The sequence below is a fragment of the Maylandia zebra genome, linkage group LG20 (genome assembly GCF_041146795.1).
Source record: "Maylandia zebra isolate NMK-2024a linkage group LG20, Mzebra_GT3a, whole genome shotgun sequence".
Classification (NCBI taxonomy): domain Eukaryota; kingdom Metazoa; phylum Chordata; class Actinopteri; order Cichliformes; family Cichlidae; genus Maylandia; species Maylandia zebra.
Genome location: NC_135186.1, coordinates 24,289,580 through 24,304,699, shown reverse-complemented (window position 1 = coordinate 24,304,699; position 15,120 = coordinate 24,289,580). Strand labels below are relative to the sequence as shown.

Below are 15,120 nucleotides of genomic sequence, written 5' to 3'. Positions count from 1 at the left end.
TGTGTGTTAATGTGCCTGTGCGAGTATGTGAGAACGAGAGAGAGCGAGAGAACACGAGAGAAAGAGTCTGTTGCTATGCACTTTTACACATCCTCCCACTGGTCTCTTCACATGAAAAATCATGGCAGAGAGAAGATGAACACACATAGCTGGGCCATTTTCCTGTGATACAACAACATTTTAGCCACAAAAGCACGGAGAGCTTCAGCGGAGCATCAGAGGTCGGCCAGATCCCAGAGCCGTCTTGATGCTGTGAGGGAATAGGGCTCGAACCCCTTTAAATTGCTTGTTGTTTTGCCGGATTGCTCCATTACTACAAAGGATTCCAGGGTCAGAGCAATGAGGAAGTCACTGCTGTGTTTTATTGTTGAGTCAAGGCAGTATGTAATTTTGCGGTTAAACCTAAGGTGGGGAGTAATGTTATATTGGCTATTATGTAAGTTCTGATTTACGTAACGATTTACAAACTAGGTGCATGTATGACTGAAACAATTGTCCTTTCTCCCACTGACTGTAAACAAAGCGATGTGCAAAGTTTCCATGAAGAAAACAAATGTTGTTGCTTCTCAAATAAGCAAGTTTTCTTGGGGTTTTTTTGTTTAAATTAGAGTTCAGATAATTGGTTTGGTTACAATTAAGATAATGCAGTTAGGGCTGGTCACCTTTGTTAAACTTTTATTTTTTATTTTTTTTTATTTTTTTTCTTTTATTTTTTCTCTGCCAATCTCCTCTCCTCAACCCCTTCCCTTTGCAGAGTTTCACTCCTTTGCACCTGTCTCTATTCCTTCTAGAGTTTTTTTTCAGTTTTGGTTTTTGGTAATGTTTTTCTCCCTCAAATGACTGACGCTGTCATTTATTTTGTTGGGAGGGCAGTAAATGTGCCAGAGCTAAATGAAATGGGGCACATTTGGACAGCAGCTTTATTGGCTTTAACAATAAGTTCAGATAAAACGGTGCAACACTGCAGATTAAACACAACTCAGAGAGGAACTTGACATAGGGGTATACTGATTTAATTGTAGTTCCCTTAAAAAAAGCAATTTCATCGTGTTACTTCTTTCCTGTGTAATTACCCAGTGTTATTATACAACCTACAGCTATGCTCATTGGGTTACGACCGGCGCTGACAATTGCACACATATGAAACACCAGTATATGTGCACCCCTAAAGGGATGAATTATATAAGATGAAATATGTTTAAGGCCAAGAAAGAAAACCCTTTTCTTTTTCTGAAACTGGTTGGTTATGATGCTACGGCACTCTATGAATTTCACAATCTCATCGCTCCCTCCAGAAATAATGTTAAAAATCTCAATATATTTCCATAATCTCCCTTTTACTGGCAGCGAACTAGCCGCAATGTTTTTTTTTAAACCGACGCAGAAGGGCTGATGAATGTGTGGATGCTGCCATATGGGAAGGATTTACTTCTCACAGTGCATGTGTAAAGTGCTGTCCATACGAAGAGTCGTCTTTTCATGTTCAGACCAGGGCTTAGTTGTGTGAGTGCTTTGCAACGTTTTGGATCACCTTCCCAGTGCAGCCGTGATTAGTTAAGTATAAGTGGTACAACGGAGAATAAATCACATCTTTTCACACAGCTTTCTAGCAAATAGTTGGTGGTCCACTGAGGTAGTAGTAGATGCATCATTTTTGCTGTAAACAAAAAGCAAGCAACAGAGACCTCTGTGCAGATAGCAATGTGCACTAGCAACATTTGCTCCCCGCTGGACCCGGGTTTTACACAAAGGAAACACAGAACTGAATATATAAATTACCCAAAATCAAAAGATTGGAGAAAGTAGCCAATAGAGGCATGATTCATTTGACACCCTCTGTCATTGCTGTAGCACTTTCCCAAAACCCATGCTTTGTGGAGCGACTCAACAATGGACCTCATGTAATGACTCACGCCAGCAAACAAAAAATGCAAGTTGACTGTGACAGGACAAAAGAAGCACACAACAAGATGAGACAAATTTATTAGCTCTCAGTAGAGCCAGACAAAACCGGGGTGAGATGGTCTAACGGTGCTACAGGTGTTCCCAGTGAAAATGCAAATCTGTTAACCCTCGCATGAATGAAAAACTTGCTGAGAGAAAAAAAAAATATGACTACATATAGACCAGCAGTGGCTACCATTATTTCTGATAGAGCCTTTTTTTTTATTAACTTATGACCTTTAGTCACAAGCGATATGATGCAGCACAATAAGACCAACACCAGCTAGTCTGTGTGGCTAAATGAAGAATAAAAGATGGCTGTGACATTGCTTGAATAATAAAAAAGCAGGCCAATCTTGATCCGTGTACCGAGGCGATCAGTTACCATTAGCCTAAAAGCCATTCAGCTAGCAGCTCAAAGCTGTAGACATTATCACAAAACATAATTAACTAATGAGAAAAACCTGGTGGCCATTAGCCGGGATTCTGCAGCTGAAGGGCAGTGACAAGACGTCGGACTTAAATGGGTTATAGCACCGGGGACAAATATAGTGAGTGTGCGTGTTGGTGTGTGTGAGAGAGAGCAACCGTTGGGCTTACAAAGGGTGAAATAAGAGGAACAATTATGATACCTCATTTTGTGATAAGAGCGGCTTCCCAGACGGAAAGAAAAATAAATATATCAAGCACCTTAATAGAGGGTAGATAACTGAATAAGGTTTGGTGTAAGAAAAGGCAGACAGTGAGATGGAGATTATGCAGGGTAGGATAAAAAGGATAAAAATGATACCAACAGAGGTGAGGAGACAAGGGGTCCAAGGGGAGAAGTCTCCGTTCCTGACTGAACTACAAATGGAGCCCAATCAGCCTCGAAGTTGCCAAGTTTCAGATTTAAGAGCTTTAAATCTGTCAATCTGTCTGGTGAAAGAATGATATCTAACAGAGTTTGTACTTAGACTACATTAAGACTACACTTATCTTGCCACTGATATACTCTTACAGATGTGAAAGCTGACTATTAATGTAACCTTGTAATCTGAGGTGTCAAAATGATAACTACAACTGCAAAGTTATACAAAGTGAGCAACTCACTCTTCTGCTAAAAGATCATTAGAAATTCATAGGTGTGGAGCAAAAGGTTGAAATTAGCAGACTGGTTAAACAAATTCCCTTACAGACACAACGATCCAAGCCAGAAAACAAACAAATTGAAATGCAAAGGTATAATAAAACATCCTGATCTGGTTGAGATTTTTACAGTCTAATTGGCTTTTAACAGTACTGCTCTTGTCCAAAGGCAATAAATCTACTACAACATCTGTTCAGCGAAGCCTATAAAGCGACGCAAAATGGAAAGCTCTGTATGTTGTTGGATTAACAAGTGCCATTAAATCATGTCTGTTAAAAGAGTAAGAGGTACTTAGCTTCTCTAAAGTCATTAATGGATGATTTAGGGCTTGCCTGAGCAACGCTCTGCGGAGACCATGCATGACGCTGCGAGCCCTGAGAATGGGGGAGCGTCCTGCTGTTGGAAAAATCATTAGCCGAAACCTCAAATTCAATTACTTCCTCGTTACTGGATCTCCCCTGATGGTGCTCTGGAGGACTTTGCAGCCAAAATAACTCCCGTAACTCCTCCACCTTTGTGATCTCCCCTGCCAGATGAGAGGGCCAGCATTAGCAGCTGCCATCAGGGATCAACACAAGCAGAAGGAGTCAGAGAAACATTTGGGGGCGTTAGCGGGGGACAGCAAGTAAATAAATATAAATGAAGTCCAAAATGATGAGGTACGATTAGTTTTTGACCAAATAACACCAAATAAAGTTTGATTCAAAAATAGAAAGCGCTTGTTTTTTTGTTTTTTTACAGGTACTCTGACATTTACTTCGGTAAAAGTCATCAGTATTCAAAATCCTTCATTTCTCATTATAATGGCCAAATCAGAGATGCAATCATTGTTGTTCCAATATGGAAATACAGTTTCAGAAATTCTATTTAAGTTTTAGTATAGCATTATTGCATCTGTAGACCTGCTAACAAATAACACATTTAATTTAATGTAATTATTATTTTTAGCAAAAGCAAAAATATGCAAAATGCAAGGAAAACCTTAATTTAATCTTAAAAATGTATCATAGCCAAGTAGAAAATATAAATACTCAAATAAGGTAATATTTTAAGTACTTTTAAGTACTTCTACGTATTTTAAGTGAATACCACTTGTCCACTAACTGCATTAAGTTAAAAACCTAAATGAAGGCGTTAATAAAAAGATGGAAAAAGAAAGTGAGCGTGTAGGCTGTGAGCACCTTTCTATACTCTTCTTGGCTTCCAGGAGTCCCAGAGGGAATGGTTGAGCCTGCAGAGAAAGCACTGTTGGGCTGAGACAAGTGGATTAACAGTGATCTTATTTTGCTTGATGAGGGGGTTGATGAGAGGCAGGTGCTGCAGCTTTGGAGCAGATTTGTTGGTCAGAAGTATTTGAGTTTGAGTGGTTTTTACAAAGGGAGGCATAATAGCTAACAACTTTGCCCGCATTATGTTCTCGTGTTGTCAAAGCTGTCCACATTGATGCAGAGCTCATAGTAGGAAACCAAAGATTTTATCTGTGAAGTAATTATCCTGCAGCTTCACAAAAATGAAAGGTGTTTGATTTCAGTATAGTTTTACATTTACCTGCACAACATGATTTGTGGATATCCATTTAGTCTCTAAAAGGGCTTTCCCAATGCCTCTGATGAACCCCTGGGCTGCATAAAACATGTCTATTGGATGGATTGCCACGATATTTGATACAGACATGCCCTGTTCCGCTCAGGATGAATTTTATTCACTTCTAGCAACCATGGGGAAGTCAAAATTTCTTGGCATTATGCATGTGTTAGAATAGGACTGTGAACATGCTAAAAATGCTTTTACCTGACATTAGGATTTATCTCATAGCATCTCTATTAAAAAAAAAAAAAACAGAAGTACAGCCTTGCAGAGCTGTGGTGTGACTATTGGGACAGTTTAGCTACCCTAAACTGGCAACTATAATCAAAACTCAGCTACAATATAATCACCTTCTCCTGGTTGAAATTGTCTGAATGAAACTGAATCCTAAACCTCCTGAGAAACCCTCCTTCAGCCAACAGAAGAGAGAAGAGATCACTTTATTGGCCAAACTTCCCAAATCATAGAGTGAAAATGCAAATATAAGAAGAAATATGGTTCACACTGTTTTTATACAATCTAAATCGTATTGGAGTTGAAGGGGGTATAATATGAGTTCATGAGATGAGATTTGAGGAGAGAAATGGGAAAGTGAAAAAGATAAAATAAGAGGAAAAGTCTGAATTTAGATATTTTCTTAAGACGACAGCTAAAATTCATGGAATGGGGAGGTGACATAGAATAGCAAAGGTCTCTGGATTTAGATCGAGGGCGTTTGGGTGATGGGATTTCTGTCTGCTTTTTATGCATTTTTCTCCCTTCTCTGCAACCTGGGTATCAAGTGAGAACTGCCAATCAGTAAAAAAAAAATGCCTTTGGGTACTGACAAAGAGCACAGAAGACCTTGGAGCAAGAACCGCATCCTATGCATTTTTTAAAAATCTAGTATGCATTATTTAAAATGAAGTCAAGCAAAAGCAAAAAAAAACTAAGACTGAATTAATATCAAGATCCAAAAATTTAATGAAAATATTTTATATAATTTTATTTATTTCAGATAATTCACTGTTTATATATTAACATTTATTTAATGGTTCAATTTGTGAATGTAGAAATTATGTTTGAAGTTATCTTTCATCTTGCCATTACCAAGTTAGACAGAACTGCCTTAATTCCTAATGGCACAAATTTAACAAGGTGCCGGAAACATTCTTCAAAGATTTTGGTCCATAATTACATGAAAGGATTACACAGTGTTGTTGGCTGCACATTCATGATATGATTCTCCTGATGCACAACATCCCTAGAAAGGTGCTGTACTGGACTGCGATCAGGTGACTGTTCATGTTCAAGAAACCAGACTGAGATGATGTGAGCTTTGTGGCATGGCACATTGTCCTGTTGGAATTAGCCGTAGAAGATCTTAAAGGAATACTCATGAAGGCCGTGGCATTTAAACAATGTTCATTTGACATCAAGGGGGCTAAAGTGTGCCAAGAAAATATCCCTAACACTATTACACCACTTGAACCACTGTAGTGGTTGTAGTTGGAACCACTAATACAATGCAGGATGGGCCCATGCCTTTATGTTGTTTATGCTAAACTGTGAACCCACCATCTGAATTTCACATCATTAATCAAAAGTCATCAGACCAAGAAATGGCTTTGTGGCCTTCTGTTGTCTGATTTTAGTGAGTCTGTGCAAACTCTAGCCTCATTTTCCTGTTATTAGCTGTCAGAAATACAGCAAATTGCTGTAACCGATTTACTACAGCAGAAGACCATAGCAAATAGGCTACGGTCTTCTGCTGCAATAGCCAATTAGCTTTAAGGTTTGATGTGTTGTGCATTCAGAGATGCTCTTCTGCATACCTCGGTTGTAACAAGTGGTTATTGTGAGTTACTGTCTGACCATTCTCCCCTGATTTTTTATATCAAAAAGACATTTTCTCCAAGAAATCTGCTGCTCGTTGGATAATTTCTCTTTTGTCTACATTGAAATTCCTTTAAATCACCTTTATTTCCAATTTTTATGCTCAGTTCAAACTTCAGCATATTTTAAAACATGACTTCAGTGTCATACTGTAAAGCTGCAACGCTGGTCATTTTAAACCACTTCAAGGTCACATTAAATCATTCAACTGTAAATTGTACATTTAGACTGTTATTGATATTTTTTTTTACCTTAATTTTAAAGTGTATATTTATTCCTTTTATATTTACCTTAGTCTTCAAGTATATATTTATTTCTTACTCTTCTTATATTTATTGTTGTTTTTTGCACTGAATGGAACTGGAGCCTCATCATCTCATCTCTCTATATACTGTACTGTATATAGCAGAGATGACAATATAGTTTACTTTGACTTTGACTAAATATCTCTGTTATATGGGCCCTGGCTCATCACATCATATCAACATATATTTTTATACTGTTCAACTCAATCAAATTACATTTCTAAGACACTTAAGTCATTTGTTGTGTATATAAGTCATGTTTAGTTCTTCAAATAGTGCTTAAAATAAAGATGTAATTTTGTGGCATTTGCGATATTCACTTTTAAATATCGTAAAATTAATTAACTTTAAGAAACTTTAAGCTAAGCATGAAGTACTTTAAATATCCATGTCGTTTACCATCATAGAGCCATGAGTGCATAGACTTCTCACCCAGGCTGATTGAATATGCTTTCACTGGCATTTTATGACCATTTGAGATATTTTGGATGTTAAAATGTGCTCCATGGGTCCGTGTGTGTTCAAAGGCATTTTCATAAACATAAAAATGCTATTTCAGAAGACCAATGATGATGCCATTAATATGAGTATAGAGTGAGTATTAAACCTCAGGCCACAGCATAACCACAGATGATTCCCCTCGAGTTAACGTTTCTCATATCCATCAGTTAGTCAGGTCAAACTTGCACCACCATCTACAACAGTAACACCGGCGGCAGCATTTACATCATGCTGTCACTCTCCCCGGGCAGTAATCCATACACCTGCACTACGACTGCAGCCTCTGTTTGTCCCTTATTCTCTCTGTAACTATTAATTTCAGGGAAACAGCCTTTCTCTGACTAAGCACAAACTGCGAGTTGTTCTCTTAGTGATCCCTATTGTATGCCAGTCAGCATTTTGCAGGATACACACTGACTGGATGGAAACTGCTGAGATGCAAAGTGGCGCCGCACTGAAGAAACACATAGTGGTGAATCGAGCTTAAACCCCAAGCTGTACAAATCTTTCTGCCTCTCTGTCCTCCTTGTCTGTTCCTTACTTCTTCCATCTTCTTACTTCTTTTCGTCCAGTAAAAGTATGCGGGGGCTGTTTGAACTAGAAGCATCACAAATGGCCAATAGCAAAACAGAAGAGCAGATGGCAGGAAGAGTGGGTCCAGATGGGAAGCTTTGGCCAGATGAGCGAAGCTGGTGCAGGAGCATACTGACACTAAGTGCTAAGGAATCTTTAAAGAACCAGTGAGTCAGGATGTTGGTGTTGAGTAACTAGGGCAAACAGGACCACGATGAAGCTTTGGGAACAATTACAGAAGTTTGGTCTGATCAATTCACAATGGTCTCAGCGCTACAATAAGCTTTAATGAGCAAGTTAATGATTGGTTTATTCAAACCAATTAAAGTGCTGTAATATGAAGCTTGGGAGAACATTAGTCATCAGACAGCAGGCAACCACAGGGAATCATCGAAGGTGCACTTGAAGAGGAGCTTGATTAACGACTAGTTTGAGGGTAAATATTCACCTTTCAGTCCACATGGAAATAAAATCACTTTTTTCTCTAAGTCAGACATTATAAGGAACATGATTCACATGATTTCCTTACTGTGTATTCTCCTTTTAGCAGTCAGGTATTGAAACCTAGCTTCTATTTTCTTTTTCTAAGATCATCTTTTGGATGTTCTACTACATTTTTATTAAGCTTCTTCTTTGGCTTTATTTGGCTACTCCCTTTAGGGGTCACCGCAGCAAATCATCTATCGCAATCTCACCCTATCCCTAGAATCCTCCTCTGTCACACCAACCCTCTGTACGTCTTCTTTCTCTACACCCACCCACCCACCCACTTTCTCTGTGGTCTCCCAGCTCCACCTTCAACACCTTTTGTTCGGTATATTCACTATGCCTCCTCTGCATATGCTCATACCATCTCAGCCGTGCCTCTCTAACTTTGTTTCCAAACGGCTCAACCTAAGCTGTCCCTCTGACATACTAATTTCTAACCCTGTTTCCCTTTGTTCACTTCAAATGAAGATCTTAGCATCTTCCTCTCTTGCTGCTATCCTTCTGTCACAGATCAGGTGGGTCAGGTAGGGTGGAGTTGGTCCATGAACTTGCTTCTTTAACTCTTTTGTCTGTTGCTTTGGATGGTTGATCCCAAGTATTTAAACTATTTTCACTTCCTCTACTCCTGCATCTTCAGTGTTATGCCTCTCTTTCACATCCATGTATTCTCTCTTGCTTCTACTGACTTACTCCTTTCTCCAGAGCATACCTCCACTTTCCCCGGCTCTGTTCCACCCATTCCCTAATCTCACTGCAGACCACAATGTTTTCTGTGAACATCAACATCCACTGAGTCTCCTATCTCATCAGGCAGCCTGTCTTTCAAAAAGACAGACCAAGTAAAAAGGTGGTGGGAAACCTATCAAAAAATAAATAAGTCTTGGTAAAAGCTGTATGTAGTAAAAGTAAAGCTACTACAATTAAAAAAGCAACACTCATTTTAGGTTTGACAGCGTTTTAGTAGGTAAAAGTGAATGCTTTGACATGAAGTGAGCTGCGGTTTGGGGAAGGCCTTGAAGGGGACTGGCGACAGCTCCCGGGCCTGGCAGATCCCCATGTACTAAATAGAAGTGAAGAAGTTGAAGAATGGAGAACAAGGAGGGAGGGAGGGTGGGGCACGTAAACGAGAATGATCAGCTTGCAGAACTGGGGGAACTTATATAGATGACAGCCGAAAGGAGCGTGTTTGGAGGCGTGGTCCTGCTCCTGAAATTACAACACAGAATCTCCAATAATAGTTAACCTACTCATGAAAGCAAAGGAGTATAATCTTCCTACACGGACATATAGACTTACTAGACACTTCATTTGGTAAACGTTCCTCATACAAGTCGAAACCTCTTTTGGCTTCAGAACTGAGTTAATTTTTCTCATCATAGATTTAACGTGATGATGACATGATAGCATCATACAGTTGCACATCCATGATGAGAATCTCCGGTTCAACAACATCCCAAAAGTGCGTTCCTGGATCGAGATCTGGTGACTGTGCGGGTCATTTGAAATCAAGAAACCAGTTTGAGGTGATCTATGCTTTCTAACATGTTTTTTTATCCTGCTGGAAGCAGCCATCAGAAAATGGGCAGTCTGCAGTCATAAAGGATAGATATGGTCAGCATCAATACTTTGGTAAGCTGTGCTATTTAAGTAATCCTTATTTGGACTAAGGGGCTCACAATGTGCCAAGAAAATATCTCCCACACCGTTACAACACCACCAGCCTGAACCACTGATACAAAGTAAAATGGATTCTGGTCCTACCATTGAATGTTGCTGCAAAAATTAAGACTCAGGTGTTTTTTATCCATCTGCTGTCCACCAGCATTGGTGAACCCGTGTGAACTGTAGCCTGGGTTTCTTGTTCTTAGCTGACAGGCTGTGTGGTCTTCTGTGAGCCAATCTTGTTCAATGTTTGAAGTATTATGCATTGATAGATGCACTTCTGCATACCATAGCGGTGATCCGTTGCCTTCCTATTAGATTCAAGCAGTCTAGCCATTCTCCTCTGACGTCTAGCATCAACAAAACATTTTCACCCAGAGAATTGCAGCTCATTAAAACTCAGAGATGGTCTCAGCAGATCAGCAGTTTTTGAAATCCTTAGCCAGCCTGTCTGGCACCTACAACCATGCCACATTCAAATGTGTTCACAGATGTTCTTCTGTCACTTAAATCACCTTTCTTCCCCATTCTGATGTTTGGTTTGTACTCAAGCAAGTTGTCTTGGCTGTGGTGACTTTAAAAAGCCATGTGACCTTTGAAGTAAAACCAGCTTTTTAAGCTTTGCCTTCAAAAGGCATTCAGGACTCACTTCCTTCTCATGTTCACTCACTGGTTTTGTATGTTGTAGGGAACATTTGAAGCATCACTGTTATGTGTGGTAGTGGGTTCTTGGACTAAGTTGGTCCACATTTTTTGTGGTAATTCACTGTATTCATAAACTTGTCTGTACACAGCAAAAAAACCCATAATAATCAATTTTACTGTACTTGTGTTTCTTTTCAAGATATTTGAGTTATTTGGTAATAAATATTTCCACGACTGTTTGCTTTTGCTTTTGCAAATCTGTAGCTATGCGCTTGGGGAATCAGGGTGGAGACACACATGATTAAAGTGCCTGGTACCACTGTTTCATCTGTGAACTTCTGCGTGCCCATTTGTTTTCATGTTTATGAGAATAAGGAAGAGCAATATATTCAACAGTGAACTAACAAGGTCCCACCTGAGACCTTTAGTGCCACAAGGTAGCCGAATGAGTCAGTTAGGTCTCAGCACATGGTGTCCTGCTGTATTGTATGTCACACTTTGGTGCCTCAACAGGCTGCTTCTGTGTTGAGTTCTTCTCTTAGATGACAGTGTGCGCTCTTTGTTCTGGCTGTGTCTCGTGACGGCTCTGCAGTGTGCTGTATGAGTCTCGGGCTGCGTCACCACTGACTGTAATAGCTGAACACTGCAGGGTGGAAAAAACACTTTAACCTGCATGAATTTTGTAGCTCTAAAAGAAGAAAATAAAAAACAGAACCCGACCAAATAGTGCTATAAATCACAAATTAATGACTAAATAGATGGCTACACTGTGCTCTTCTTGCATTTTGAAAAGCAAAATAAGATGAACGGCAAATAACTTTTTTTTCCCTCAGTAGCTACATCGTCAGCGATATGCCACAGAAAGGCTGTGACTCGGTAATCAATAATATGCTTGTACAGCGAACATAAAAGCATCAAAAGCTCGATTTTCACGAAGCTTCTCTCCACCATTATCTCCTAAGTGAATACAATTCCCATTTTAATTTAATCAGGCACAGCAGGATGAACTCATGGGGTCCTGCTTGGAATTGACTGCAGTAAAAACACTAGTTTCATTTCCTGTTTGGAAGCCTTTTCCAAAGGGTGGCGTTTTTAAGCTACTGTACAAATTATCACCATGGCAACCAGAGCTATCTGGAAAAATGCAACAAAAATGGTTAAAACCACAACACAAAACAAAAAAAACACTTCTGTTTAATACGCCTGCAATTACAGGAGCTAATCTTTTATTTGGTGTTTGAGTGGGAGGTCAACTGCAATACATGTGTAAATTAAATAAATAAGTAATTCATACCAAAAAATAAAAAGTCTGCAGATCTACCTACTCATGGCAATCCTTCACTCCATCACTCTTATTCTATTTTATCAACCTTATGTAAGAGAAAGGTCATAGAATATCTATTATTTAACGCCTCAGTCATGGTATATTACATTATTAATCACCTCAGTATAGTCTCTAAACACACACAGTGTGACTCTGATTCTGACCCAGGTGCCACATAAAACAGATCTGCAATCTCCCTGGATCACTTAATTAGAAGACCATAAAAAGACAGCCGCTCACTTCATAACCACAAATAATGTCTGCACAAATTTAACAAACAAACCATTAAAAAAGAAATCTGCCACCACTAGTGATTTGTCAGCGGGCAATCAAGAGGCTTCCTTGTGATCCATTGTTAGAATAAAAACTGAACATGAATGGCAATGCAAGTCTAAATTCTGAACATGTCCTTTGAGGGAAGTGAACAAACAGGCTTTGTGTAGCTGATACAATTGTATAACATCTGACTGAGCCACCTGAACTGTCAGCATATCAGGGCCATAAAAGCAGCACAGAAGCAGAAATGTACTGTGAAAGCGCCGCATGGGGCAGAGCAGCAAGAGCTCTGAGACACCCGCCCACCCTTCCTGAATCAGCCGTTTCTGTGGCGACCAGAGCGGAGAGGGGTGGAAGGAGGCGCATGGTAAAAGTGAAGAGACAATTTCAAACCTGGTGGGAGAAACATGGATGGATGGATGGATGGATGGATGTCGGTACATATATACTGGAGGTTGGGTGAAAAAAGGAGGTGGCACAGTCAATGGGGAGCTTGGGCTGTTTTTTCAACATCACAGCAGTGACAGATTGACAGTTGGAGGCAAACAACAGCAGCAAACACCGAGGGGAATTTTCGCTGTCAATGGCAGCCCAGATCACGGTCATGGCTCAGGGGTTTAAACCATCTAAACACTGACAATGTGTCTCTGTGAAATCTCATTCAGCCATATGCTTTTATTCAAAGGATTGTATTTCTCTGTCCTCTCTTTAAGCAAATCATACAGGCTTGAAGTTGGTCAGATTCAGGCTTAGTTCAAAGACAAACTTCAAAAGAACTAAAGTCCATTCAACAAGTTCTGCAGTGGAGAAAATAATTCTAGACCAACCTGCTGATTCCCTGCGGTAAACATTCATGAGCTGCCATTACACGTAATTACATCCCAGGATGCAGTACAAGTGACGAGTGTTACACACCAATATGGAGGAGAAGGTGCTAAAGAGGAATCCAGCTTTGCAACACAGTACAAATAATTACGTTTGGGCTCAATCAGGGCAAAACAAATAAAGAAATCAGCACTGATATGATACACTAACACAGACAGGAGAAAAGTGGACATGTGAGCCAAAAAAAAAACCTTATTCCAAATTAACAGCAGACTGTTTGCTGCATATAACGCCACAGAAAAAAGGCATGCATGATCTGGCCCATTAGAGAGATCTTTGATTTGATGTCAGCTCTATTTTTGAAACCAAGCCAGTATGCTGAGAACCTTATTATGTAACAGATTAGATGTTAAAGCGAGAATATTGCTACAGTCTTAGACTACAGCGATCGCATTCTACCAATGCTACAATAATTAGGGATGGATGCAGTCGTTCTCTTGCGCAGTTGAGACGAAAGGCTCACGCTAAGCTCAAGAAAAACAGCGTAAATCTGAAGTGTAAACTCCTGCAGATATTCCCGACAGTTGTTGATAAACTACTGTGTCCACACGGACAAATTGCGGGCTGGAACGGAGGCGCAATCTGCATTCCATCAAATACTGTAGTCCGCCTGAAGCACAGCTTCTGAGATGAAACTGTCTTCATCTTGTGTTGTTGTTTTTTTTTTGGGGGGGGGGGGGGGGGGGGGGGGGGGTATCTTGTTTTTTCTCCCCTGTTTCTAAACTACACTGAGAGAGCAGTGGCAGAAACAGTTTCCACTCCACCCACTCTCTCTAGCAGGGACACATGGACACATGGGGAAACAGGGATGAAATCAAATGCATTTACTCCTTCCAGAGGCAACGCTTTCCCCAAGTCCCAGCGGTCTTTCTCACCTGTCAGCGAGAAGGTAAACAAGCCTTCATACAAACTAACGTTTGCGCGAACATATATGTGAAAACACCCCCACCTGTCACATCGACGCGCACAAAACCAAAGGTGGATACACCTCATTTCTTAAGAAGAACTTTTGGCATTTGTGAAATCATTCCTGTATATACTACAATATTCAAATAGTAACATGCATACATTACAGTAAAATAAACACAGACTGGTGGAAATCATAATAATAATAATGATAATCACATGGATACATCCAGTGCAGTCTTTAGTGAGTCGAGTATTTTGTCATGATTCTGTTGACACTCACCTGTTTGTGTAGCTGGTTTCAGAGTCCTGGGGTGCGAGGCAGCTCAGACAGAAGTGCGCAGGGACTCGGCTGAGTTGCTCACACTGGACACATACCAGAAGACTGACTGGCTCTGCTCTGCACTGCACAGCTCACAGCGCTCTGCTCTTCCCTCCGAGTCTCAGAGTCAAACAGCAGATCTGCTTCTGCTGCCTCTCCCTCTTCCTTTCACACGTACTGTAGCAGCAACAGAGGGAAGGCTGGGGGGCTGCAGACTCTCTGATCAACACAAGTCTCCCTCCTCTCTCTCACTCTCTCTTTCTCCCTCCTCTCTCTCACTCTCTCTTTCTCCCTCCTCTCTCTCTCTCTCTCTCTCTCTCTCTCCTTCCGGCTCTATGTCTCTCCTCAAGTATGGCTACAGGCAACCGCGGCTGAAGAGATGAGCAGAAAACACAGTGAGTAAGTGTATAGATGAAGTTGACTCCGTTTGCAAGTATTTATGTTGTGTGCTTTTGTGCGAAACAGCGCGCTGTACAACAGCACTGCACATAAGCGTACACGCAGTGGGAGAAAGCTTTACTCCCACCTCCTGCTCCCCCTTTTCACCACCACCTACCCTCCGCTCCTTTGCCAGCCCCACACCAGCCTGTTGAAATGAGTCATCAGCTATCAGCCAATCACACAGTGGCACACAGCCTCCGATAAGAATAACAGGAGTATTTATGCACTCCAGCTTTAAGAAGATGGAAATGACATG

General features: G+C 40.5%; 1 protein-coding gene across 2 annotated transcripts in view; it reads right to left on the bottom strand.

Annotated features, from left to right (window-relative positions):
* The window catches only part of LOC101474186 (prickle-like protein 2), a 63,793-nt gene that overhangs the window by 22,443 nt on the left and 26,230 nt on the right, over positions 1-15,120 (bottom strand). Inside the window, exon 1 of one of the 2 annotated variants that reach the window (XM_004546087.4) lies at positions 14,385-14,814. The exons of the other annotated variant lie outside the window; for it this stretch is intronic. The gene's annotated coding sequence lies outside the window, so the exon portion shown is untranslated. Of the gene's footprint in view, positions 1-14,384; positions 14,815-15,120 lie in introns of those variants that run through there. 2 annotated transcript variants of the gene reach the window in all.